The sequence below is a fragment of the Ursus arctos genome, unplaced genomic scaffold (assembly GCF_023065955.2).
Source record: "Ursus arctos isolate Adak ecotype North America unplaced genomic scaffold, UrsArc2.0 scaffold_14, whole genome shotgun sequence".
In the NCBI taxonomy this organism is placed as follows: domain Eukaryota; kingdom Metazoa; phylum Chordata; class Mammalia; order Carnivora; family Ursidae; genus Ursus; species Ursus arctos.
The window spans coordinates 14,394,979-14,418,433 of NW_026622808.1; the positions used below are offsets into that span (position 1 = coordinate 14,394,979).

Consider the following 23,455-nt stretch of genomic DNA (forward strand, 5'->3'; position numbering starts at 1 on the left):
TCTCGACCTTGATTCCTTAACCTTGACCTCTTCTGCCCCCTCCCGTGCCCCCAGACATGAGCCGCAAACCCACTGGGGGCTCGGAGAGGAGCGGCCTTAGAGGCAGAGGGGTGGACAGGGTGACAGGCTGTCCAGGCAGGGGGCAAGGGTGGCCTTGGGGGCCGCAGACGCATTGCCATGCTGGTCCAGGCCTCTCCCACCACTTCCATCCTCTGAGCCTGGCCCTGCCCCCACCTCCTCCGCGCTGAGCTGATAAAATTTTGAAGCGAGTTTTCTGCCGGTGTCAGCACAATCTCCAGGCGCCTCCCCTCCCCCAGCCGGCCCCCTCCCCCCTCGGCTCAGCAGGCAGGCCGGGCCTCCAGGCTTCCCCAGACACCTTCGTGTCCGGCTGCTGCGTTTGCCGGCCAGTCTGATCAGCCGCCTCGCTCGAGGGCTGGGGAAGGTCAAAGCTGTACCCGCCCTGCTTCCAGCGGGCACCACCATCCCCACGGGAACCCTCGCTCAGACTGGCCCCAGCCGACCCAGCCGCAGCTGGCGGGGAGTGAGGGTAGGGCTGATTCCAAGCCGGGCTCAGCGGCTGGTCAGCTGGGTGACCCGAGATGAGTCGCCTCACCTCTCTGTGCCTTCTTCCCTTGTGTTTGAAATGGGAACCTCAAAACAGCTGCCCGCTTGGATCCTCGTGGTGCGTGTCCAACAGACAACCCCCACGGGGGCATGAAGAAACGCCCCGCTCCGGACGAGGGCTGCCCGGGCCCCTGTTCTTACCCCCCTCCCCCTGCTACCCTCCTCATCATGATTACTGTTTGCCAGTTCCACACCGTGCCTCGTTGCTGCCCATGCCGGGCAGGCCTTTCCCATGTGGAAAACTCCTGCGTACGCTTCAGTACCCCAGCTCCTAACTCCAGTTTCTCTCCGCTGGCCATTTTCTGAGTGCCTAGTAGTTCTTTCCCATTCTGTCCACAGCCCGACAAGGTGGGGACCACTGTTGCAGGTGAGGAAGCAGGGCCAGCGAAGGGCCCTGCCTGCCCAAGGTCCCAGAGCCGGGGGGGGGGGCAGATGGGGGTGCGGGCTCAGGCAGCTGCTGTTGAGGACAGCCCCCAGCTCTCCGCCCTGGATGGTGGTGGAAGAGGTGAATCATGGGTTACAAAGTGGGCATCCACGCAGCCTTTTGGGCACCTCGGGGCTGGGACTGTGTTCTAGGCTCCCGCCAGCCAGGGTCGCCCTCCAGGCCCCCCAGCCTCATTCTGGATCCCAGTGAAATCTCTGTTCTTGGTCAGGCAGGCGTCAGTCCAACAGCAGAGAGAGCTGGCCGCCTGCTGCCCTCGTCCTTGCGTCTGTGGGTTCCAGGGCTTTAGGGGGTCGTAGTCTGGGCCGCACCACAGCGCCCCCTTCAACTAGCCCTGCTCATGGATTTGATGAGGAGGCTGGGGACGGGCCTCTAGGGGTGCGTGCACAGGGTAGATGTTGGGGTGGGGCGCCCCCTCCAGCTGCTGGGGTACCACCTCCAATATCAGAGGCAGGACAGCTAGTGCATCAGATCCGGCGCCTCAGGACGGACAGACAGCCTGAGACACACATGCAGAGACAGACAGACGTGCACCGTACTCAGCCCTGCCCTGTCCTGGGACAGGCCCGGCAGCCCCGGGATCAGGTGGATGACAGGGGTGCTCCCAGCCCTCCATCCTCAGGTTTATTTGGGGGGATGAGGGGTGAGGATGAGCTCTGAGAAGGCCCTTTCCCCGCTGGGGCTGCCAGGCCGGTCATAGCCTGGGGTACCTCCTGGGGCTAAATTTGGCTGCCCCAGGCGTCCATCCGGGGCCCTAGGGCCCTGATTCCAGGGGCTGGACTCACCGTGTGCTCTGGGGGCAGCCTAGGGGACAGCTGGGGGAACCATGATGAGGGGGTGATGTGAGCTCTACTTTGGGGTGCAAGGGGTGCCTGCTAACTGGGTGCAATGGGTGGGGTGCAACTGAGTGGGGGGCCCGGAAACTGACAATTCACAGTTCAGTGAATAAGAACAACGGCAGGAAAACAAAGCAGGGGCAGGGTGTGGAGAGGGGTGGGGAGGAGGGCACCCCAGACCGAGGAGTGAGGAGGGAGGGAGGCCCCAAGGAGGTGGCTTTTGGGATGAGGCCTGAAGGAAGCGAGGGAGCCCCAGAGGGATTTGCATGAGTGCGGCAGGTTCGGGGGCAAAGCCAGTGCAAAGGCCCAGAGGCCAGCATGGCCCAGAGCCTGAGGAGCAGAGCAGGAAGGCCTCCGGGGACTGTGGGAGGGGGGAGGCGAGGCCTGCCGCGTGGCTTCACAGTGAGGGTGATAGGGAGGCCGGGAGCGGGTGAGCCCGGCACTCCTCCACCTGCCTTGCATTTGGGAGGGAGCCTGGAGGAACCGGGGCCCAGAGAGGGAAGCCGCCTGCCCAGCCCTGAAGCCCAGCCCGGCCTCCCCGCCCCCTCTGGAGGCCTGAGAAACCTGAGGCGCGGGCGGGCGCAGTGCCAGGGCCGGGCGGGGGAGGGGCTGCCAGGCCCGCCCGCTCCAGCAGCTGCCAGCCCGCCCCGAGCCGGCAGCCCAGATGGTGCCCATCTGCTGGCGCGGCCGCGGCCGGCCTCCCGTTCCCGCCCTGTGCGGTGCCAACCTCCCGGAATGGCGCTGTGGACAGGGGCTGGCTTGGGAAGCGTGCGGCTGCTGGAGGGGCTCCCCAGGGTGCCCTAGGGAGGGTCCCCGAGCCCTTCTGGTTGTGAGCGGGCAGCAGCAATAGTAACAGAGGTATTAGTAACAGCAACCATGGGTTGTGTGTGCTGAACGCTGTGCGCCCAGCTCTGAGCTCATCCCCCCTTCTAGCTCATTTAATTCTCTCCACCGCCCTGCGAGGGAGGGACTGTTGCCTTCTCCCATGCGTCAGGGAAGGAGACAGGCCCAGAGACCATCAGCCGCTTGCCCAAGGTCACACAGCCCTTGAGAGGCAGAGCAGAATTAGAACTCACAGCATCCTGAGTCCTCCAAACCCTGAAAGGAAAAAAATCTGAAAAACGCTTCACAGGTTATCAGGTCGCACCCACACCCTCCCACTTGTGCAGCCGATAGAAAGAGGAGGCGCTGGCTGCACAGCGAATAAATGAATGAATAGCAGTGAACCCCGTTGAAGAGCCCACTGTGACCAAGCCTGGGGGCCTGGGTCACCATCAAGCACACCCTGGGTTCGGATGGCAGGAGAAGGGGCCTCAATCTGGAGCAAGGGGGCCCGGTCAGCCGCAGATCTGCCCCTGGTATGCTGTGTGATCTAGGGCAGAGCCCTGCCCTCTCTGGTCTGAGGGCAGGAAGGTAGGGCCTTGTGGGACACAGAGAGCAGCAAGCCGGCCCCCGACTGAGGGCCCCCTGCCTCCTTCACCCCCATTAACCTTCATCCCAGCCCTGGGCCCGTGGGTGACAGAGGGTGGGCAGGAGGGAGCGAGGGCACCCATTTCTCTGTGTGACCGACACGTTTTGTGTCCACGCTTGTTCCGGGCCGTGTGAGATGCACTGTTATCTCAAGCCTTGGTTTTCCTGTCTGTAAATCGGGAGCATGGGAACTGCGTCCACCGCACTGAGGACCAGAGTCAGTGATCCTCCGAAAGCATACAGGAAGCACTAAATAGATGCTCAGTCCCTTCCTGGGTCCTCTTCCCCAGCCCCAGGAGACAGTTGGGGGGACACCTCAGTTCTGCTCTGAGACCCTGGGCCTCGTTCTTCCCACCCCGGGGAGAGAGCGGGCACCCGTGGCCCAGGACGGGCTCTCCGCTGGCAGCCGGCCGTGTCACCCGCTCCAGGTGTCTGGGCGGCAGAGGGGTGAGGGGCTCCTGGCAGCCTGGATTCCCCCAGGGCCGGGCAGCCAGGTGTACGAGCTGTCTGTCTGTGCAGGGAAGGTGGCTGCACGGGTGTGAGGCCCAGACGCCAGCTGACGGGGTATTTATAGCGATGGCAGGCCTCCAGGCTCATGGTCAGCAGCAGAGAGACACCCAACAGGTGAGGGTTCTGGTCACAGAGCAGGCCGGGAGCCAAGGGGGGCGCTGGCAGTGTCGGGAAGAGTTGGGGCGCGGTCTGTAGCCAGAGGACCCAGGTTCAGATCTTACGGCTCCTGAGTTTCATGGCCTTTGGTAAGTGACGTCACTGCCTAGGCCTCAGTTTCCTTCCCTCTCAAACGCGCTTGATAAGAAGAACACGTGTGCACCTCGCGGGGCCCCGTGGGGTTAAATTAGGGAATGCACGCAGAGTGCTAGAACACGGGGGTACACAGTAAGCACCCGAAAGTGATTCGTCACCTTAGGAAGGAAGGGACCCTGACACCTGCTACGACGTGGACGGACCCTGCGGACACCGGGCTCAGCGAGAGCAGCCAGCCCCAGAAGGACACATCCCGCAGGATCCCACTCCCAGGAGGCCCCCAGAGGAGTCCCGTCCACACAGACAGCGAGGAGCTGGTGGGAGCCAGAGCTGGGGCTGGGGGTGCGGAGTCCGTGCTTCCTGGGGACAGAGTCTCCGTGTGGGGAGACGGAACGTTCTGGAGACGGAGGGTGGGGGTGGCTGCAGGACCGTGAGCTTCAGGCTGTGGGGCTGTGCACTTAGAGACGGTTACGATGGTGAATTTTACGCTGTGTGTGTTTTGCCCTCACGGAAGCGATCATCTGTTGCTGTTGATGACGAATAGTAATGTATCCTGTATGTATCATGTCGCGATAAATAATCCATAAAGATATCAGCCAGGGTGATATGATAACAGTGATTATTACCCTCAACGTGCTTGCGGTTCTCGTCCCAGCTCTGCCCTCGGCCCACTGGGCAACCTCGGGCGAGTTAGCGCCCATCGTGGTGCTTCTGTCTCTCCTGCAAAATGAGCGTAGGGAGCGTCTGGTGACGGGGACGGAGGTAGCGTCTGTGAGAAAGACCCTCTTAGCCCGTGCTGAGCGCTCGGAAGGGGGGAGCACGGCGGTGAGTAGGTGCTCCCCTCGAGGCGGTGTTGCCCCCCTGTGGCCCAGGCAGGGGCGAGGAGGCTCCAGAGGCCGCCCGCAGAGTGCCCCCGTCGCAAGGCCACGCGGCAGGGCAGGGCCCGGCTCCCCGAGGAGCCAGCCGAAGTGGGAGGCAGCACATTGCACCTGTGGCGGCCCTCCCCGGCATGGTGGGGCTGCAGTTGCCGCCTTGGCCCTCTGCCCGGGGAGCCCAGGGGAGGCTGAGGGCAGCTAGGGACATCTCTGGCACCCACCCCACCCCAGCCAGCTGCCAGGCCAGCCCCTCTTCCTCCAGCTGGGTGTGGGCAGGAAGTCACAGATGGTCAGAGTTGGTGAAGGATGAGGGAGGGGGCACATGGGGACACTGCGTGTCTTGTCCAGATGGGGAAACTGAGGCGCAGAGAGGGGTGGGGCATTGCCCCGTGCTGCCCAGTAAGGGCCCTTCCTCTGGTCCATCCTGTCCCATGTTGTGCTCCAGGCTGACTTGGAGGGGTGTTGGGAGATGGAAGTGGGGGGACCCTAGGACCTCAAGGAAGATGACTTGCATGTGGGGAGGGGGTCTCCAAGGCTGGGGGGAGCGGGACTCTGAAATGCCAGAGCTGAGGTGGCTTCTAGATCCTCCAGGAAGCAAGTTCTGGAATTCCCAAGGCCTGAGTTCTAGAATCTTCAGAGCTGGCGTCTTCACCATCCAGGCCATTCTACAGTTCTCCTAGGTGGGGGGCACCTGAGGGGCTCAATGGGTTAAGCATCCGACTCTTGATCTCAGCTCAGGTCTGGATCTCAGGGTCATGAGTTCAAGCCCCGTACTGGGTTCCATTATGAGGGTGGGGCCTGCTTAACAAAAGAAAACTTCTCCGCGGCACCTCAGAACGGATCCATCCAGAAGGACACAGTGTGAGCCTCACAGATAATTTACCTTGTTTTTTTTCTGGTATCCACACTTAAAAGTAGAAATGTAGAGGGGAGATAAGTTTTAACTGCATATTCTGTTTGACCCGGGATATCCAAAATGTTGTCATTTTGACACATAATCAGTAAGAAGGAGTTATTGAGATGTTTTACATGATTTTATCTGTTCTCAGTCTCTGACAGTCAGCGTTTGTGTTACACTCACACCCTGATTCTGACCGGCCACGTGTCAGGGCTCAGAGCCATGCATGGACTCGGCAGCTCGGCTCCAGAGCATCTGAAGTCTAGACAAGTTCAAGGCTGATCTCAAAGCTGCCCCCAGTTAGATAAATGAGAATGTGAGGAGGCATTCTAGAATTCCCCAGCTGGTTTCTTGAAAATCCAAGGAGTAGGTTCCAGAAGGTCTCACCCTGGGGCTTTTGACTATAGAAAGGCAGGGTCTCTCCTCGTGGGCACTGCTGACGTTGGACCAGGCTGGTCTCTGTGGGGGCGTCTGGGGCACTGTGGGGGCGGAGCAGCATCCCCGCCCCCACCCCTGTGAAGCCCGGAGCTCCCCAGTTGTGACAACCAAAAATATCTCCAGACATCACCAGATGTCCCTGGGAACAGAATCACCCCAGTTGAGAACCGCTGTGCTCAGGGAAGCCTTAGAATTCTTTGAGGTTGGGTTATTTAACAATCCAGGAAACAGTTCTAGAGCCTTGATCAGCGAGCTGGTCCCTTGATCTTGAATTCCTCAAGTGTGTTCTTGACCGTCAGGGAGCAGGATCAAGAATTTCCTGAGGTGGGTTTCTGAGTGTCTAGAAGCAGGGTCCAGAGTGTTTTATGTTGGGTGTTTGTTTATTGAGGGACGAGCTCCAGAATTCTGTGAGTTGGGTTCTAGAATGCCCTGGGGCAGGTTCTAGCAATCTTCGAGGGGAGTTTTTTCAGCATCTGGGAACAGATCTCACATATCCTGAGCAGAGTTCTCAGGACTATGAGGATTCCCCAAACTGTAAAACCCTATCAGCCCTTCTCTAATCAAGTATTGATTTCATCAATACCCAAGAAACCCATTAAGTATATTCTTTTTTTTTTTAAGATTTTATTTATTTGAGAGAGAGAGAGAGAGAGAGAGAGAGAGAGAAACAGCCAGCGAGAGAGGGAACACAAGCAGGGGGAGTGGGAGAGGAAGAAGCAGGCTCCCAGTGCAAGAGCCTGACGTGGGGCTCGATTCCAGAACTCCGGGATCACGCCCTGAGCCGAAGGCAGACGCTTAACGACTGAGCCACCCAGGCGCCCCCCATTAAGTATATTCTTGAGCAGTGATGGCAGGTTCCAGAATTCCTCACACTGGGTGTTTGCACGCCTGAGCATAGGCTCTGGAATTTTCTTGAGCTGGGTTCTAGAACTCCCCTGCATAGGTTCTAGAATTCTGTGTGTCAGAGATCCGGAAAGCTCAGGTCAGTCGAGAAAGCCTGTCCTAAAAAGGGGTGACCGAGCAGAATATTTCAGAAAAGGTGCTCACTGAGGGGAAGGAGGCAGGCTTTATTTCTTTAAGGTCTCCTCCAGACTGGCGGAGGCAGGGGCTGCCTTCTTCGGGGCAGCAGGCTGGATGGGGGCGCCAGTTAGGGGCAGATGGCGGATGTTGGGAGCATTTCATGGCGGTACGTGACCGAAAACCCAAACCCAGGCAGTCCCCGGAGGAAGAATCGAGATTCCATGTGCTCCCCGTAGCTGTCTGTCGCTTATTGGACGCGGGGCATGGAACCCTGGGTGTGTTTCCAGAGGCCGTTGTGGGGCCAGGGGACAGCAGGGCAGCTCCTGCCCACAGCTGGAAGGGTGCTCTGCAGGTCCTCAGCTGCAGGCAGGGGCCGTCCTTGGTCACCCGGCGGGAGATAGAGTTACGTCCGAGTGCCGGGGTGTTGGGGGCGCGTATGGGGCACGTATGGGGTGCTTGTGGGCATCCCGAGGGCTCACTATGTTACGCTCTCAGCAGGTGTTTGCTTCTGTTAGCACCTGTCATCGTATCCTAGTCCCAGTGAGGTAGGGATTATCATGAACCGCATTTAACAGTTGGGGAAATTGAGGCCCAGAGAGGTAAAGACAATGGCCCGAGGTCACATAGCTAAGAGGCAGAGGTCTGGTAAATCTGAGGACCCACTATGGTCCCCTGGGCAGGGGCTGTTAAAGGTGTGTCAGGGACCTCCCCAGAATGTCCCAGGATCCCCCCTCTGGGCTTACAGGACTTTGGTGCTAGTGAGTGGGCACCAGGTTCGGCAGGATCAAGGAGCACCTTTGGGGACTGCTTCCTGGCTGGGGGTTGGGCCAGCCTCAGACTCTCCACAGGGGAACCAGGGAGGCAGGAGGTGCAGCCAAGAGGCCAGGTGTCTCTTTCTGGGTCTCTGTCTCCCCATCTCCGTTTCTCTGTCTCTCTCCTAATGTCTGTCTCTGTCTCTCCTGGTGCCTGTCTCTCTCTGTCCCTGCCTTTGCCAGTCTCCTCCCTGCCTCACCCCCAGGCCAGCCTGTGGGCTGCCCGGAGGTGGCAGCGGCAGCTGAATGGGCCCCTTGTTCCTGACCACACCCGCCCCTTGGGGTAACCCCGGGACAAGCCCTGGCAGCCTGCTGCCTTAAAGGGCCAGTACCCAGAAAGAGGGGAAGGAGAGGGGCCACCTCCACTCCCAAGCCACACCCTTCCCAAAGATGGCAGAACTGATATGCAAGGGGGGGAGCTGTTAGGGGGGTGTTATACCCAGACACCCCTGGGGGCTCCTGTAGTCAGATGGCGGGGGGGGGGGGTGGAGAACCGGGGACTGGGGGGGGGCGCGCTGCCTGGGGATGGAGACAGTGCATGGTAGGCCTTGGGTTTGACCTCGGACAAATCCTGGCTCTTGGTATCTCAGTTAGTTTCCCCATCTGTCTCTGGGGCTCCTCGCATCCACCCTGGGGCTTGTTGGGCAGACAGAACAGTATCTGGGCCAGAATTTGGTATACAGTCGGCGCTCTTCCCAAGCCTGTGGGGCCGTCCTCCAGCACCTGAGGCTCGGGCAATGACCTCTCTCCGGGCTAGAGCAGGGCAGTGGCCCTGTGTACTGCCAAGAGGCCAGCCAGTTAAGAGAATTAAAAGGCCTTTAGAGCTCGCCCAGTGCTGAGTTGAAGGCCCCATTTATTGAGTACCAGCTGCATACCAGCCCCTGCTGAGAAAGGTCCCTTTGGTGGCCCTGTTTTATGGAGGAATTTGGAAGTGAAGGCTCTGGCTGAGGTCACACCATCCACGTTTCACCACAGGCCTGCCACCTCCGTGCTCTGCTCGGGGCTGGGAAGTGTTAGGCCACTCACTTGCCCTCACGGGGGCTCAGTCTCACCTTCAGAGCAATGGGAGCGGCCCCTGTCCACTTGCAGACTAGAACCCTTTCGTGTGCCCACACAGAGGACAGCGTGTCTGCGAGTCCGGGGCATCCCCCAAGCAGGAGCCGACCCAGGGGCCCTTGAACAGGGCTGCATCCGGGGGCCACTCTGGGTGGCCTCGGCGCTCCTGCGCCCCAGGCCGGCCCCACAGACGGCCCGGGACAGGTTGCTGCCGGATGGACAAGCCTGTTCCCTGCTTCCTTATGTAACCAGGTTATGCAAGGGCAGCTGGCCTGCTTACATAAGGGGAGGCCGGGCCAGCGCCCAGCTGGGGAGGGGGAAGCTCTTAAAGGGGCCGGTGTCCCCTGAGTCTCCCCTCCAGGGCCCCCACACTAACCCACACGGGGGGACCTTATCAACTGGCTGGTTCGGGGCTTGTCACTGCCACCTTGTCATTGTTATTATTACTGCTGTTGATGTTGTTTACGATCGACTCTGTTCATTCCCAGCGGCAGCGGGTCACCCGGTGGGGCACAAAGCCCTGGCTTGGCCTGCTCTGCTTCTGACACTTGTTTAGCTCCTTCTCTCCCCGGCCTCAGTTTCCCCACCTGTAAAATATGCTTGCCTCGTGGGTTTGCTGAGAGAGAAATGAGTTAAGACCTGCGAGAGGTCTAGGGCGGCACAGAGCACATACAGGCTCAGAGCTCAGCCAGTAGAACTACTTTGTAGTCAGTAAATGGGATTCAGTGATCGGTGTGGGCCTAGCGCAGCTCTGGGTCCTGGGAGAAACAAAGGACCAGAACGAAACGTCAGTTGGTGATGAGGACTATCAAAAAATAAAGGCAAAGAAATAGAGATAGGGGGCTACTTGGGGGGGGGGCTGTCTGAGCACCTGATATTTGAGCTGGGACCTGAGGGTTGAGGAGGAGCCAGCTGTGTGAACAATTGGGAGGAGAGCACTGCAGGTGGAAGAAACAGCCTGTGCAAACGTCCTGGGGCAGCACTGGGCCTGGCGGTTTGAGGTGCAGTGAGGAGGCCTGTGTGGCTGGAGCAGAGTGGGTGAAGGGGAGAGAAGGAGGGGAGGGGAGGGAGGGATGGGGCAGGTGTGATGTGTTGGGCCTTGGGGGCTGCTTGAAGGACTTGGGCCTTTACCCCCAAGGCGGTGGGAGCCCTGGAGGGCTCACAGGCGCCCTCTGGCCACTGTGGGGAGCACAAACGCTGGTGGGAAAAGGGGGGTGGTGGGAGTTGAGGACCCAGGACACTGCATGGGTCCTGGAGAGGGATAATGGAGCCAGCCAGGCAGATACCTATTCCTAGTTGGTTCCGTTGGTTGTCATCTGGGCTCAACGAGACCTGGATCATATGCCCCTTCTGAGACTGGCACTGGCCCTCCTGCCCCCTGTCCTCAACAGGCACCTGCCTGGGCATATGCAGGGGAGGGGGGGTTGAGGTGAGGGCAGGGCGCCCCCGACATGCCCAGGGACCCTCCTGGAATTGGGCGCTGCCGTCAGGCAAGCTGGGTGTGACCCCAGGAGGTCCTTGAGGCTCCGGTGGGGGGGCCAGGAGGGCTGCTGCCAGGTGCCCAGCCCCAGCATGGCAGCATTCCGCCCGTTTTCATCCCCGTTCTCGCCACGGGTGCTCAGGCCAGCTCCCGCCCTGCCCTGCACCTAGTCTCTTCATCTGTGAAATGGGAATGATAATCTGTAACTGTCGAGTGGGCTCGATGAGCACCTAGCATACAGTAGGTGCCTTCTCAGTAATCAGCAGCAATAAGGCAGGAGACTGAGAAGGGAGAGAGCCCGTCGGCATGGGAGGTGTGCAAGTGGAGACCCACAGTACTCACTGAGATGGGCCACTGGGCCGTTAACTGACTTGCCCTCTCTGAGGTCCTGCTTTGTTCCAGTAAAATGGGACCACAGACCCAGAACCACCCCCCCGGTGCCTGGCCAGATTCCAGCACAAAAAGGTGTTGAGGCTGATGTTATGCTGCCCCAGCCCCTCATGTGACAGCTGGGGAAACTGAGACCCAGAGTGAACAAGGGGCTAGCCTGGAGTCACATAGCTGATCTGAGGTCATCTCACCATGTGGCTCTGATGCCCTGGGAACAAGAAGACACCTCTGGAACAGATGGCCTGGCCCCAAGCCACTGGCCATGCCTCAGTTTCCAGATCCGTGAAATGGGCACACTGCTGGGGTCAGTAGGAAATCCTGGACACCGAGGGAAGAGGCTGCAAGGGTTTATCTGGTCAGCCTGGGGTTCTAGACACATTCTCCTGGGATGTTGGGGAGACTAATGGGGGATGCCAAAACACCCCCCACACACACACCCAGTTCCCTTTAGTGCTCACTGTAGAAGTGAAAGCAGATTCCTGGAGGCTCTCGGGTTAGCTCAGGCTTTCTAGCCCATGGAGGGGGTGCCGTTGTAACTAAGCCCCCACCTGGCTCTAGGGGGAGGCAGACCTGGCTTCATCCACTCCGTAGAAAGTCTGGAGCAAGACGGTCTCGCCCACCTCAGACCTTTGCCCGTTGTGTGCCTGCCAGACCCAGACACATTTAGGGAGGCAGCGGGTGGTGGGACTAAGCCTCCCTGCACTGGTTGGAGTGATGTCTGTATACATTCAGCCCAGCCCAGCTTCCTGACCTTCCCAGGCACCGTCAGCCCCTCTGCAAGTCTGTGTGTAGCTCCCGGCATATAGGCACTCAATACATAGAAGTTGTGATGATTATTTTCATACACTAGTCTCACTCCCCACAAGCCCCTTCTGTGCCTGGCAAACTCCTATTCACACATTAAGGCCCCAGCTCCAGTATCCACTCCTCCTAGGAAGCCTTCCTGGGCCCCCAGGACAGATTCCAGTTACTTCCTTGGGCTTCTCCAGCTGCAGGTCCCTCCCTCTGATATTCAGGGGACCTACTCAAGAGAGGATTTCTGCTGATCCTCAAAAGACCCCGGGGTCTGAGATGGGTGATGTTGGGTGACATTCCACACTCTGCCCTGGGCCTGCTATTAGAAACCTCTTGTGTCACACTGATTGGAGTCTGTATCGCCCTCAATCTGGTCTTTCCCTCTGAATGTCCTCCAATTTTCCCAACATTCCTCCAATTCCTTTGACGAGCATTTATTTTGCGCCTGCTGTATGCCAAGCCCTATCAGGGTAATTCTAGTCATTCACGCAACAGACATGTACTGGGTCCCTACTGTGTGCCAGCCCCTGCTGGAATAATCATCACTTGTCCGCAAGCATCGGGTGAGTGCCAGCTACATGTGAGCATGTATTGAGTACCGACTGTGTGCCAGGCTTCCCAAAGAGCGGTCTCAGGAAGGCTGGGGGAGTAGAAAAGTCTCCCCACTACCTCTCCCTTTAGGCTTGGGCCCTCGAGTTTCCGACCTCCTCCTGCATTCCAGGCAGTAGGTTTAGAGTGTGGGCACTGGAACCAGAGTAATGGGGCTGCGATGTGCTTGTCCACTCACTGGTGGTGAGATCTGGGCCAAGCCCCTGCCTGTCTCTGGCCCTCAGTTTGCCCCCCCGTAAAATGGAGTGCCCAACATCTGAGGTGTTTGCACCTCAACGTTCACATTGTACAGAAAGGGAAGCAGACATGAAGAGGGCCTGCAACGTTGGGGCCCTGCCTCCCCCCAGGCAAGCCTGGGACGGGACCCATTCTACCGACCCCACTGCAAGGCCAGGGTGCTTTCCCTAGAGGCCCAGAGAGGGGCAGCGCTGGCCTGCAGCCACACAGTCCTGGGCAGGACTCTGCCCGCTCCAGAGCCCTCCCTCGGTGCCCGCCTCCCTTGGCAAGGCTGCTGGCCTCTGGCCTCCGGCCTCCTGACTCCCCTGGGGCTGCTGAGTCGGTGGTGCGGCCCAAGAAACATCCGAAGCAGGGGTGAGCTGGGAGGGGCCGTGGCTCCTCGGACGCCCCCCTGCCTGGCCCGGCGGCCCCCACCCCATGCCCATTTTCGGCAGAGGGTGTTCTCTGGTGCTCCTGCCCGGCTCCGTCCACCGTGCGGCCACAAATGGTGCTGGGACTGGCCCGTCCCCTCCCGGGCCCGCACATATGTGCTCAGCCCAGGCACATGTGGCCCCGGAGCTCCCCGCCCAGCTCGCCCCCCGTCCCCCCCTGCGGCCGCTGAAGCGGGCCTGCCAGGGAGGCGGGAGGAGGCCCTGGCTTGGCTGCTGGAGAAGCCAAGAATTTGCTCCAAATGTAAACAGCAAGTTATTTTAAGTCTGCCCCCCTCCCCGGGTGGCGTTGACACATTTGACATTGGAGGGGACGGGGTGGGGGGGAGGCTGCGCGTGTGGGTATTTTTAACCTGTTTTTCACGGCCCCGGTGCCACCCGGGGTGCGGAGCGCGAGTGGCAGTGCGGGCCGCGGCCACGTGTGCAGGGCCGCCCGGCTGGCATGCGCGCTCAACCCCTCGGAGGCCGCGAGGGGCCCGGGCGGTGGGGGGGTGCGGAGGCCCCCCCAGCCGCCCCACCCGCCCCAGCCCCGTGCCAGCCCGCGCCTCCTGCGCGGACAAAATGGCCGCCGAGGCCGGCAGAAGCATCTGGAACCCGGGGGAGGGAGAGTGGAGAAAATGGCCGCCAGAGCAATGATGTCATAAGGTGGCGTGGCCACCAGAAGTGTCTCGGGGTGGGACTAGTCCCGGCCTGTAGGCCTCCAGGGGGGCCCTCGGGCCTGCAGAGACCTCCCCACTGGGTGCTCAGGCCGGGCACCCCGAAACGGCCGGGCCAGAGCTCCCGCGGGGCGTCCCGGGCTCCCCAAGTGCAGCCCAAGGCCTCCGGCTGGAGCAGCCAGCCGTGCTGGGGAGGCAGGGGGGGCGGTGGAGGGCCGCTACCCTGACCCACTGGCCCGAGGTGTCCACGGGCGCCCAGCGGGGCCGGAGCCAGGCCACGGAGCAGGCCAGGCAGCGGGGGAGCCGGGCTGGGTGGGAAGAAAACAGAAACTTTTCTTTGAAAGTGACTCCAGAGCAGGTTGGCTCGGGCCCAGGCGGCCGGCGGCAGGGGAGAGGAAGAGGGAAAGTGTGGTCCAGACTCGAGGAACACGCGGGTCAGGAAGCACAGGCGAGGGAGGCCCGGGCGGAGACCGGCGTCCAGGAGGTCACCCGGCCGGGCCCTCTTGCCTCTCGGGTCCCCTGCTTCTTGTCGGCATTTCCCAGACCATTCCCTGGGGGCCGATGAGCACACGCCTTGGACGTCCAGCGTCACTTTTTTTCCTTTGATTTGTCCAAGTGGCCCCTGAAGAAGGGGTTTCGGATCCTCTATACAGAGATGTGGGGGCTCAGAGAGGGCAAGTACTTCCGCGGAGGTCACACAGCGTGGATGAGACTGACAGCCGGTCGCCGCCGTTGTGGCTGGATTTGGGAGTCTGTGTTCTGAGCCCCTGGGGGTATTGCAGGGGGAGCTGGGATTTGTGCTGGAGCTCCTTGCAGCTCAGGGCGGTCTAGCTTCTGGTTATGCTGCCACAGTCCCAGTGAAATCCGAGTTCAGTTTAGCCTGAAGCCCTCCTTCTGTGGCTCGATCCCCGGCCCTCCTCGAATACCTGGGACAAAGCCCTTGACCGTGAACCTTGTGGGGCAGGACTGCAGGTCTGTTTTGTTCATTGCTGAGTCCCCAGATCCTAGAATGGGGCCTGGTGCACAGAAGGCTCCATGCGTGCATTGAATAAAAGAATCACAGTTTTGTCTTATGCTTGGGTTTGTGCAAACACTAGTGTGAGATGGGGGTGGAGGCTCAGGGACACAAAGCTGGTTGTCACATAACTGGACATAGACGGGAGTCTGTTGTCACACTTCTTGGGAGGGACATGAGGAAGTGGATTCCCAAACTTCCCCAACATCAAGCCCAGATCCTGTGCCCCGGGGCTGTGGACACATTAACCATATTTGAGCAGAAACCTAAGTAAAGTGAGGGAATGAGCCAGGCAGGCATTTACGGGAAAGGCCTTCCAGGTAGCTGGCACAGCCTATGCTAAGGCCCTGGGGCAGCACCAGGCCTGGCGGGTTGGAGGACCTGTGTGTGTGTGTGTGTGTGTGTGTGTGTGGCTGCAGCAGAGTGAGCAAGGGGAGAGAGGGAGGAGCAGAGGGCAGGGAGGGGACGAGGGGGGGCAGTTTAGGCCGGGCCTTGGGGGCCACGGGGAGGACTTTGGAATTTCATATATTTATAGACCCAGACTCAGTCCAGTGTGATGGGGGCTAGGGCACAGGTTTGGCCAAGGGGCCAAGGGAGAGGGTGTTCCGGAGAAGATCTTAGAACTGGGCCGAGGAAGGTGGCTGGAGCCTGCCTGAGGGGGAGGGGGGCAGGGAAGGCGCATGGCAGCCGCGAGGAGGACAAAGGCCAGGGTCCTGTGTACGGCATGGCCTTCCAGGACAGAGAAAGTTGAACCTGAGCTGGCTAATGTTTAAAAATGGCTGGTGACACCCGGGAGCTGGGAATTCCAGGGCCTGGCTTTGGTTTCCTCTCTAGCTGGCTGGCGTCGGGAGGCAGACGTGGCAGCCCAGCAGAGCCAGCTCCGTTTGGAAGCCCGCTAAGGTTGGAACGTAAATCCGGTCGCTCACCGTGCTGCGATACCGGCCCAGCAGACACGCCGCAGGGCCCAGGCGGGAACTTCAGGCTCTCCCGTATCCTGCCAGGTTTTAAAGAAGTGTCGCTATGATTTATTTCATCAAGTCCTGTCCCTTCTACATCCCAGCAATAAATTAACGATGACCCCTCTGTCCGTCCCCAGGCCATCGCCCTGGGCCGGGCTGTTATGTCCACTGGGACACCTGCCCACGCCGCCTCCCTGGTCTCCCAGCCCCCAAGATTCTAGAATTCACCCGGCAGCTGGTGATTTTTTTTTAATGTGTGTGTATTTTCTTGTGGTTAAAAAACCATATAACATAAAATGTACCATCTTAACCATTTCTAAGTGCACAGCTCTGTGACATGAAGCACACAGTCCTGCAGCCACACCCACCCACCGTCTCCAGAACGTTCCATCTCCCCACACGGAGACTCCGCCCCCAGGAAGCATGGACTCCCCACCCCCTGCCCCAGCCCTGGCTCCCACCATCTGCTCTCTGCCTCTGTGGACGGGACGCCTCTGGGGACCTCCTGGGAGTGGGGTCCTGGGGGATGTGTCCTTCTGGGTCTGGCTGCTCTCGCTGAGCCCGGTGTCCTCGGGGTCCGTCCATGTTGTGGCAGATGTCGGGATCCCTTCCGTTCTAGGGTTGGATCGTGTTCCATGTGTGGATGGACGCCCGGTGTGTAGCCTTCACACGCTGAGGGACACTGGCGTGGCGTCCATCTGTGGCCGCCGTAAGCTCTGCTGCTGTGCACACGGGGGTGCGAGTATCTGTGGGGACTCCCTGTTTTCCCCTCTCTGGGGGTAGATATGCAGGAGGGGAATTGCTGGGTCGTGTGCGGACTGTGTTTAACTTTCCGAGGAAGCAGCCACGCCAAGCCGGCCTCCCCCATGGCCACCCCGTCTCACGTTCCCACCGCCATGTGCCATGTTTCCAGCTTCTGCCACTCCACGTGGCACTCGAGAATCGGGCCTGAGCTTCTCACGGCAGCCACGTGGCCTGAGTGGCCCAGTTCTCTCCCCTTTGCTCACCATGTTGGAGCCACATGGCCTGTCTCTGGTCCTCAGACATCCTGTTTATTCCTGCCCCAGGGCTATGGCACTTGCTGCCCCTCTGCCCAGCTCCTAGGACCCCGTTGCTAAGGCCTTAGCGCTCACATCACCCCCTCAGAGACGCCCCGCCTGACGTCTGTGCTGAAAGTCTCCCCCAGAGCCACTGTTTGTCCCCTCTTCCAGTTTGATGCCCTCCCTGGAATGTGGAACTATGCAAAATTATCTCGGGCCGCTCCTGCGTGTTCACTTCCTGTCTGTCTCCCCCTCCCTTGGCGCTCTGCCACCCCCAACGCCTGGCGAGTAGTAGGTGATCACTAAACATCTGGGAGGTGAATGTCTGGCGGTGCATTGATCCCCCAGTTACGAGCGGCGGAAGTTTCAGCCACCAAGATGAAGGGAGTTGTCTGGTGCAAAGGGGTGGGTGCTCCTGGGCGGGAAGGGCGGGAAGGGCGGGACCGGAGGCCCGGCGGCGCCTTTGTCATGGGCTGGGACAGACCAAATTTGGGCTCACGGCCATGGACAGGAAAGAACAGTTTGTACACTCCGTCAGTGGGATCCTCTTTACATTTCTATTGTCACCACGGTCATGTGCTTGTTTGAGCAAAAGGCTGCAGGAGGTGGTGACGTCCTGGCTGCACGTGAACACCCCCACGGACCTGGGAAGTCGAGAGAACTGTAGCCAACGGCCTGAGTGTCCCTTGGACACGCGTGAGTGTGGCTAACTATGCTTCATGCGGGTGCTGAAGGGCCGTGTGGGTCTCTCCCAAAAGGAGGTCATTAAGGAAGGTCCCAGAATGACAGGAGAGTGTTGGCCATGTCAATGCTGAAGGAACAGAGTTCCAGGCAGAGGGTACAGCCTGTGCAAAGGTCCTGGGGCAGCTGCCGCCTGGGGTACTAGGAGAACAGCCAGAGCCCCTGTGGCTGGAACAGAGTGAGCAACAGGGGAGAGAAGGGGCAGGGGAGGGCAGGGAGGGGACAGGGCAGGTCTTGCAGGGCCTCGGGGACCGTGGGAGAGGGGAGCCCTGGAGGGCGGTTGGCAGAGGAAGCACTAAGTTCATTTAAATTCTGACTTTGGAAAAACGCTGTCACCAAAACAGTATTTATCCCCTTATCTGCTATGGGCCTTCCTCTCCCGGAGCTCCTCGGATTTCAACCTCACACCCATAAAGGAAGGCAGCACTTGAGAACGTTCATATTTCAGATGGGGAAACCGAGGCTCAGAGCACGGGACTAGTGCAGAGTCACAAGCGGGGCTGTGCCAGGGCAGGGACTCCCGGCCAGGGTTTGTGGCGCGGCTCTGGCTTCCGTGAGGCGCCCAAGATCAAACGGGCGTGGGAGCTGCCGGCCCTCTTTCAAGCCCCCAGTGTGTTTTAAAGGCTCTGGAACGCCCACAGCTGCTCCCGGACGCCGAGAGGCCTGTCCTTTTTGACCGTGACACCCGTGCTCCATCAGGTCTGGAACCACAAGCACGGGTCACGGGCGGCCACATCCTGCCTCAGTTTCTACACAGGAGACACGTCCGCGTTTTCCTCGCGTGGAGAATACCTTCTGAGCAGCACCGAGTGCCAAGTGGGAACGTCTGGTCTGAGGTGGGCTGCAGGAATGGCGTGTTCAGGGCGTGGGGTCTGGGCAGGGGGAGTCGACCAGGTCCCGAGAAAACTCACAAACAACCAAACAGCGTTTTAAAGCTGGCGATGGACGTGGTCTAAAACCCCACAAGGTGTTCACTTACATATGTTTCTAAGAGAGGAGCAGATAAAACCGGTCGGCCCGTCAGCTCTCCTTGCTGTGTGGCTTTGGGTAACTTACTTGCCCTCTCTGGCTAACCCGGGAGTTGCCAGCCTCCATCGAGGGCTGCTCCAGGGTGTCAGAGCAGACTGTCAGACGCATTGCCTAACGCCTGGCGTGTGGGGTGCCGTCCGTGCAGGGCAGGTGTCACTGGCCTGTACAGTTGGACTGGGGGCTCTGCGGAGAGGGGGTGTTTTTTGGTGTAGGCGGAGCAGGGAGGCATGAGGGACTTATGCTGCCCCTTGCCGTCCCCAGCGCCACAGTTAATGGCACAGGGGGCCTTTGGTGGGGGCAGAGGAGTAGGGGACCCGCAGCTGGAGGCTCTATCTGACTGGTCAGAGAACAGGGTCTGCATACCCGGGATCACCCCGTACTACCAACGAGAGCGGGATCCTGGAGCAGGGGCCGCTGGGCCTCACCTTGTCAGCAGCACGGGAAACGTCGGGAAGCCTCACGGTGGCTGTGCGCCAGTTCCAAGCCCATCGCCCCCAGCTGGTGCCACGCGACTTCGAATATGCTGCTGCCTATCTTGTGCCTCAGTTTCCCTATCTGGCAAATGGGAGCGAGAATTGAATGTCTCCCCTTGGGGGGAGGTTTTTGGTTTTGTTTTGTTTTTTTTAATCAAGGTAAACTTTTTAAATAAGTTTTTAATTTTAATTCCAATCTAGTTAACATCCCGTGTTGGATGAGTTTCAGGGGAACAACGTGACTCGTGCCGATGCGTGCGCTCCTTAACCCCCTCCCCTGTGCCCGCTCCCCCCTGGTGACCACCTGTTTGTGATGCGTAGTCAAGAGTCCGTTTTCTGCTTTGTCTCTCTAGCCCCCACCTTCCCTTTGCTTGTTTGTTTCTTCAGTTCCACGTATGAGTGAGATCATGTGATATTTGCCTTTCTCTGACTTATTTCCCTCAGCGTTATACTCTCCAGCTCCATCCACATTGTCCTCCTGGGGGAGTTTTGAAGATTAAATAAGTCAGTGGAGGTGAAACTTGCGGCCCAGTATAGTCAAAGAAATGACTCACTAAGTATTAACTATTGGAACGGACCATTTCACACGGAGTGGCCTTATCAGCCCTCCCAGGAGCTGCAGCCTAAGACCCTCACCCTCCAGGGGCTGCCACCCCGCAGCCTCCCTTGCACTTGGCACAGCCTGTAGTTCTTCTCCTCATTTATTTGCTTACTCGGTCACCCCGCCATCACTTCCCCATTAGGACGTGAGTGCCGCAAGGACAAGGCCTGTTGTCCGTCTTGGCCACTGCTGTATCCCCCAGGCGTCTGATACCCAGGAGGTGCTCGGCGATCAGTTCCTTTCAAAAGGAAAGGAATAAGGGTAGTACGGTTCACATCCAGTTTTTGGATGAGGAAAGGATGCTCAGAGATGTCAAGAACTTGCCAGACGACACACAGCCAGAAGTCAGTCAGCTTTCAGTAAAGGCCCGGATGGTCTATATTTAAGACCAGGCAGGTCTCTTACAGTTTCTGTCACATTCTCTCCTTTCTCCTTTTACAGTCCTTTAAAAATCCACTAGGGTACAAAATGTACCCCCCCTTTTATAATTGTCTCCCCAACAGATCCTTTATAGACATTTTTTTCTTTAATCCCTCCACCCCGTGAAGTTTTACTATCACAGGTAAATCATAGATGTCCTTATATGCCGTATCTATATTTATATATTCATGTTTGATACACAAAAGAGCACGATTCTTTAGCTTCTCTAGCCCACCCCCCAAGAACCGGTTTCACCCCCGCTGGAACCGAGTGGGTCCAGACCAGGGTCTCCCCACTTGGCCCTGCAGACGCCGGGCCGGGTCGTTCTCTGTGGGGGCATCCCCAGCGGGGGGGGGGGGGGTGCTGAGCCGCATCCCTGGCGCCACCCACTCAGTGCCAGCACCCCCCGCCCCAGTCGTGACGACCACAGACGTCCCCAGATAGTGTCCTGAGGGGCAGGATCACCCCAGTGAGGTGACTCTGTGTCAAGCACACAACTTCTTTGACGTGACATCAGCTTTGGGAAGTAGCCTTTCTGAGGTGGGCCTCAGTTTACCAAACCCATCGATTGGGTGGGTTGAATCAGAGGATGCCGGGAAGCTCTTCACACAATAAAACTCGGCAAACGGAAGCTGCTGGCTTGGGGCCTGGGGCATCTTGGGGGCATTAGCCGTCCTTGAGGCATTACCCACTCGGGGTTCATCTGTTCAAACCCGAGCACAGTGCGTGTCCGGGCCGGCTGTCTCCGTAGATGGGAGGAGGAGGGATTACCTGTGCCCTTCACTCCCGAGCTGTCGTGGAGACATCCACAGGCCCTCAGCCCCATGGAAGTTCCTGTGCTGATGGCAGTACTCGGCACTGCGCGATTCGGTCAGCACCGGTCTTCTGGGCTTTGAGTATTAAGAGGTGACCAGTGCCGCTGAAGTCCTGAGATTCTAACTTAGTTTCCGTTTAGCGGATTTAAACTTCAAGTCACATGTGGCCAGTGGCTCCCATACTGGACATTCTAGAAGGTGGGAGTTTTCAGGAGCTGAAATGACAGGCCAATGGTCAGCAGATGGATGAGAAATATTTTAAAGGTTGGAGGTAATTAAAAATAAGATGGCATAATTAAAAGGAAGGACACCCGGACACCATGCTCAGTGAGAGGAACCAGACCCAGAAGGACACGTCCCGCAGGACCCCACTCCCAGGAGGTCCCCAGAAGAGTCCCGTCCACACAGACAGAGAGGAGATGGTGGGAGCCAGGGCTGGGGCCGGGGGTGCGGAGTCTGTGCTTCCTGGGGGCAGAGTCTCCGTGTGGGGAGATGGAACGTTCTGGAGACGGAGGGTGGGGATGGCTGCAGGACGGGGTGAGTGTGCTTCATGCCACGGAGCTGTGCGCTTAGAGATGATTAAATGGTAAATTTTATGCTATGTATATTTAAGAAGAACCAAAAAGTAATTTTTAAAAAAATTTAATGAGATAGCATATAATTACAGCATGATTTTTAAAGAAACTACACTTAATTAAAAAAAAAAAAAGCTCGGGGACTATAGAAAGAGAAGAGAACCCCTTCGGCCCAGGGAAGGGGGTCAACAGAGAGCCACAGCTACCTTTGCACTCAGTGGTGAGAGACTGAGTGAGTTTCCCCCAAGATCAGAAGCAAGAAGGGACCCTTGCTCTCAGCACTTCTGTTCAGTATTGTGTTGGAGGTCCTCGCCAGAGCGATAAGGCAAGAAAAGGAAATCAGAGGCATACGGATAAGAAAGAAGAAATAAAGCTTCCCCTTAACGAAGGACGTGATGGCCTGCTAAGAAAAGTCCAAAGACTCTGTACAAACATAAGTATTGCCTAGAATTACCAAGTGAGTTCGGTGGGGTGGCAGAGTGTGCGATTGATACATGAAACGCAGCCGCCGCTCTCCGTGCTAGCAGCGAACAATTAGAGACCGAAATTAAGAACACAGTGTCATTTTCAACTGCTCCCCAAGCCTACGGTTTTTGAATGTCAGTACGTGCCAACCCTTTTGCATGTATTATGAGCTGACTTGGAGCCCTCACAAAGCGGGGGTGGGTTTTACTATCTTCCCTGTTTTACTCTGAGGAAGCTGAGGCTCAGAGAGGTGGCCTGGCTGCCGGCCAAGGTCACAGAGTGAATGAGCAAGGGGATAAGGGCTCCCAGCTGAAGCCAGCTTAGCCCAGGGCCATCGCCGTCCATGGGTGCAAAGAACCAGCACCCGGGACAGAAACAAGGGAAATCGCACTGATTGTACGAAAGCCCTCCCCCCGCCATTGGTGAAGTGCTTATGATGAGCCCCCACCGTGTGGGGCAGCGTGTTGCATCCATTATCACCTTTTTGGTTCAGAACTGCCTCTGAGAGAGGTGCTGTACTTGCGCCCACTTCCCAGATGGGGAGAGTGAGGCACTGGGAGAGGTGAGCCCCACAGCCCTGTCGCCCTGATCCCCAAGCGCACGCAGGAGGTGCTCGGGAAACACACCCCCCTCCTGGGGCAGCACCCGTGTGCCAGCCGGGCACCGTGGCCTGCTGAGTCCGTGTGGGCGCCGGTTCCGCAAGAGGGTCCTGTGCCCGAGGCCCGCAGCCCGACGGCCGGCTGCCCGGGCTGGGCTCCTCCCAACGCAGGGGCCACCCGTGCCCAGCCGCATGGTCATCCAAGCAGGAGTGGCCAGCGCCAAGGGGCTGCTGGCTGCCCAGCCCGGGAGCAGCCACAGGGCGTGGGGCCGAGCCGGGCACACTCCCCTCGGCTGCCGCCCAGCCGTGCCCGGCCCAGTCGGTCACAATTGGGGTTGCCCCCATCCGCTCCGGTCGTGGGTGGGGAAACGGAGGCACGGGTTCTCGCTCCGGTGCTGTTTAGGGCATCCTCAAGCTTGGCAGCCAGGAGGTACTCCACACGGTGTGTGCAAAGCCACAGGGCAAAGGGGGAGGGCTCATGGCTGTTTTAGGAGGCATCAGCATGTCACCTCCATGGCCTCCCGGGGTTGCTGAGGCCCTGTCACCGCCAAGGCTCCCGGAGCTGGGGTGGGAACTCAGGCATCTGAGCCCAGAAGCCACACGCGTGGTGGATGCCTGGACACACGTGCAAGCTAATGCAGAAAATCAGCCTCCTAAGGGGGGGCCCAAGTGCCGTGGGTGGGCGCTGCTTCGTTGCTCCAACCTCAGTTTTCCTTGTCTATAAGATGGGTCCAATAACGATGCCAGGTGTGTGGCTCTCTTAAGGATTTAAGGGAACGTCTCAAATGGGAACACTAAAGTGCCACATTTCCGGTCATCCTCGGGGTTTAAACATCACACCAATGATGATAATAATGTGACGGACATCCCATGATCCAGTTCTTGGTGTGGTATCC

The 23,455-nt window shown here is 58.9% G+C and overlaps 1 protein-coding gene across 5 annotated transcripts in view; it reads left to right on the top strand.

The window, feature by feature from the left end:
• The window catches only part of NFIC (nuclear factor I C), a 62,847-nt gene that overhangs the window by 17,994 nt on the left and 21,398 nt on the right, over positions 1 to 23,455 (top strand). The window lies entirely within an intron of this gene.